A 4,865-nucleotide genomic window follows, 5' to 3' on the forward strand; every position below is an offset into this window, starting at 1 on the left:
TTAGGATTGATATGTAAATACTCAAGTTGAGTTATCTTTTACCGACAAAATTTTCAAGAGAGGCATGTTGACTTTGGTTTAGTTGTTTCCATTTTCCGCGAGATTGAGATTGGTTAGGTCAGGTCGAGTTATATCTTTTAACCAAGTGAATTTTCTCATCAACTGCTAGGAATTAAGTCAAATAATTAGGTGCAATGATGCAAACGATTCTAAGGCACAGTAATAGAATAAACTCAATTAGGAGATCAGTCAAATTCTTCCCTTGTTCCGCTTGCTGGATCAAATGGTGTATTGTCAGTATTTCTGTAACTTTGTTGACCTATCTCAAGTTTCGGTATAGTGAAATGAGGTAACTCAACTTCGGTGGTAATTTTATTTACGGAGAGAGGAATGTCCACTTTCTGGCCTCATTCAGTTCTTCGCACACTTTTTTCTGAAAAGTGAGAAAAATGATCTAGATACGATTTAAAGAGGTTCATCATGATTATATTGGTCTCCAAATAATAGCTTACTGTTAGACGAACTCAGACCACTAGTTTGAACCCTGGACTCCAGAACTCAAGTATTAAAAGTTTACGCAATTTCAACATTCTTAGCGTATACATTCATGACTCAAGAATAAAAAGGAGTAAGTTGAGGGTTACAACTGCTGGACTGAGTTCTCCTGTTAGTAAGCTAATTAAATAAACAAATTCGAATCCTCTTTTGGTTTGGCATGTTTTCGAATGTAGAAGAGCCTAGAGATAAGTTAAGGTTCGATTTGGACAACCTTTGTCAGAAATCTGCCCTCCCCTTATTTAGTGCGCCAATAACATTGTGTGAGCAGCCATGACAGAACACTTCTTCCTCGCCACTGCAGTTCCCTCGCCTCAGGGACCGCGGATTAGGGGGGGGGGGGGATTTAAATTCATGTAATGTGGAATTTACAAAAGTTGGGAGGCCGCTTTTGGCCCTCAAACGCGAGGAAAGCGAGCTAAAGGCCATCGAAAAATTGGGAGTTCAAGTTAGAAGCGAGTGCATACTGTTAAAGTTCATCTAATTAGTGGAAAGTGCCAAGACACCCCCCCCCCCCCCTTTCCTGCATAAGATGGTATTCCCCTGTTCCCCACTTCCGCGGTCGCTGCCTCACCTCGTTGGAGCTGGTGGCGTCCTGTGCCTGGCAGCGGCGCGCCTCCTCCTCCACGTCCTGAAGTACCTGCTGGAGCGCGCCTTGAATGCGGCCCAAGCTGGCAGCGTGCGCACGCAGCGCGGACAAGTCCTGGCGGCGCTCGGCGCCACTGGCCCAAGTCCTGGGGAACAAGATCAGAAACTGCAACGAGGCTACACGCGTGGTGGTTCCTGCACTCGGCTTCAAGCGTAAATTCTCCGTTCCGCCTCTTCCGCCCCGTCCCTCCTCGGGACTAACGAAGTCCCTATCTAAATGCATGAAAGAATTTCCTCTCTACACTCCAAATCCACAGGCAATACTTACACTACAAATCCAAAGGTCAGACTTCTCGCCACTCCAGAGGCAAGACACAAAAGTCTCGCCAAGATTTGGTCAGACCTGAAAGTCTCGCCAAAATTTGGTCAGACAAAAAAGTCTCGCCACAAAACGGTCATACACAAAAGTCTGACCCCAAAATGGCGAGACTTTTGTGTCTGACCACCACCGCAAGGCCGTCATGCGCCGGACGGTTACGGCCTAAAGGCCGTGGTCAGACAAAAAGTCTCGCCATTTTGGGGTCAGACTTTTGTGTATGACCGTTTTGTGGCGAGACTTTTCTGTCTGACCAAATTTTGGCGAGACTTTCTAGAGGCCTGCGGCGGGCGGGTATCCAATACCCGTGAAGCCTATAACTCTGAAGTAAATGGACCGAAACGCACAGAAGTTTGAGAGGCGCTGATCCAATCATAAAACTATGTTCATGCGAAATCTGGAATGTTTTTGACAGCAACCAACGAAGTTACAGGCTTCACGGGTATTGAATACCCGCCCGCCGCAGGCCTCTAAGACTTTCAGGTCTGACCAAATCTTGGCGAGACTGTAATGTCTCGCCATATTTTGGCGTGAAGTCTTTCCATCCAAATTGCAGTGTTTTAGCACCTTTTTTGGGAATACAATTGAATATTGCCAACAGGGGCACGCAGCAAATCTTGCCTTAAAGGAAGTAAACGACAAGAGTACCGCCAACTTCTACTCTACAAACCGAAGTGTGTACATAAAGTGGTTTGTTTCATGCTTTCAGATTGCCGGTAAGTACACTCCACTTGAAGCAGCATGTCCACTTCACGCTGGAGCAGAGCGTGCTAGCCAAGTTTGCTCCAGCGTGTAGTGTTCGTTCTCCAGGTCCAGTTTGGCGTATAAGCATGCTTCAACCTGAAGTATGCTATGTACACACTTCAGTTCGTCGCGAAAATTTAGCAAAATCCTCAACTTTTAAGAAGTCAAGGTGACCAGTGCATTGCTTGTTGCCAGTTTATTGAATAATTTAGGAGATACTCTATTGTCTTTTAAAGGCCAGATTATCTGTATGGCCGTTTGTAGCATGCTTGAAAGGAGTGTACAAATAAGTTTTAGCTTCACCAATGCCTCTGCCTGGGTCAGGCGTTGACGCACGCGTACCTCAGTCCCTGCAGGCCCTCCTGTGCGCGCTGCAGCCCCGAGGCTACGGCGTCGTGCATGGCGGCGACGCTCCGGGCCGAGTCGCAGACCAAGCGCTGCACGTTGCAGAAGTGGTGCTGGCTCAGGCACAGGTCGGTGGGCAGCGCGTCGCAGTCCACGCACCAGATGCGGAGGGGCTGGCCGCTCTCGCCGGGCACCCGCAGTTCCTTGATGACATCCTGGCTCGACTTGGACCTCTGGACAAGGAAGGCAGATGTCAACAGGTAGTTCTATCAAAGGCCGATAGTACATGATCCAGGAAGCGGAGGGGATAACTCCATTTTGACCATTTTTCAGGAGAAACAAAGCAGGGAAAACTAAAACTTAACAATGGAATGTTATCGATGATAACAGGTTCAAGAAGCATAAGTTACATTTTTAAATGAACATCAGGAGTGTCAGGTCACTGCGGATAGGATTTCTGAGACTTATCACTTTCCGATAAAATGGAAAACAAGTATTTCCTAAACGAAGTGGAATTTAGAGACAAGTCAAGTGGAACTATAGTCAGCAGAGAGTGCTGGTTCCTCTGGTGCATTTTTTAGACTTTGCTCTTTTTTCCGTTTAAGTTCTTAAAATGAAAGGGGTTTAAGTTGACTTGATTCTTTTTACAATCAATCAAGAAGCAAAGAAATATCAAAATATGATATTAGGGCATGTGACTTGTTCTTTACTCAGGTTTAATTTGAAATTTTCATGTGAAAATTGACATTGTGTTGTAGACATGTGAAAGAGGTGGTGGTTGAGTATTTTGAATGTTGTGGTTCAATGAAAGATCTCAAGGGAGAATAAACTCCGCGATTGTGGCATTCGACTTCCCTACCATCGCGGGAATATCTTCCCAGAGACCTGTCCACAAAAAATGACCGAAGCGACCACTTTCCCGCGACTCACCAGTTCAGTTGATATTTTCTCCACGAGATGTCACTGCCATCGCCATTTCTAACCATTCATTTGCTCCATTCCACACTAAAGTTTTTTTTTCTATTTGTACTTTTTCTCTTAATTTTACCTTCTATGTACATAAAAAAAATCTTTTAATTTTTTAAAAAAGGTAAATTAGCTTGTCCGCCTCATATTGCAACTGACAGTTCTTCATTTCAAAAAATAGTGTGACTGTGTAGTGTACATGGCACAAAATGTCAATTTTCACTGAATATTTCGTGCTAAACAAAAAAAAACTTCTTTCAAATGTTTTCAATGAAGTCATGACCTTTCTAACCATACTATTAAGAAGTCTTAATGTTATTTATTTTGAAAGATCAACCTGATCACTAACTTATATCACACCAAAAACACTCGTTCTCCTCACCACCTCTACATTTTTTAGTACAGTGAGGTAAAGAACGAGTAAAAACACAAGTTGAGTTATCTCCTATCAATAATATATTGAACGGAGTCATATTGACTTTGGTTCAATTGTTTCCATTTTCCACTAAATTGAGAGTGTAAAAGGGTCAAGGTGAGTTACATCTTTTTTTTCGAATGGATTTTCTCTTAAACTGGTAGGAGTTGAGTCAAATAACTTGGGGCATTGATGCAAACCATTCTAAGGCACAATACTATGATAAAAAAATCAATTTGGAGATAAGTCAATTATTCCCTCCTTCCGCTTCCTGCATCATATACCAACAGCGTGTACCCAAGGTGGCTAAAAAATATTGAAACGCTGCGTGGCGATCGTCTTTCAAACCAGGGGCAAAAATTCAGGTAAATGCTAAAATCTGTGACAAGTTCTCGCTAAAAGTATCCACACATTTCGGTCCTCACCTTCCGGCACGCGCCGCAGCGGCTCTCCGAGGACGGCCCCGCCTGCGCGCAGGACTGGCACGGCGTGTGGCCGCAGTTGTGCGCCCCGGCCGGCCGGCAGTCCGAGCCAAACTCCTGGCCGCAGCTGCAGCACTCCGCAGCCGTCGGAGGGGGCATCTGGAAAAGGGGCATTGTCGATAGTCACTTATTTGTAAAGCCTGATTCGGAAAAAGACTACTCTTATTGTGTTTCGCCCCACTTACAAACGGATTGCGAAATGGAGGGTAATCAATGCACTACCAATTTAAGAAACTGTTTTTGGTGAATTTATCCCTAGTTGGGGTGAATTTTTTCCCTAGATGTGAAACATAAGCGGGCATTTCCACCAAAATGGGTAGGGCTTCACTCACCGTTTGATTTCAACCCCCCCCCCCCCCCCCCCCGACACACACACACAAACACATAAAAAAAG

Source organism: Thrips palmi, unplaced genomic scaffold, assembly GCF_012932325.1.
Source record: "Thrips palmi isolate BJ-2018 unplaced genomic scaffold, TpBJ-2018v1 HiC_scaffold_2, whole genome shotgun sequence".
Taxonomy (NCBI): Eukaryota; Metazoa; Arthropoda; class Insecta; order Thysanoptera; family Thripidae; genus Thrips; species Thrips palmi.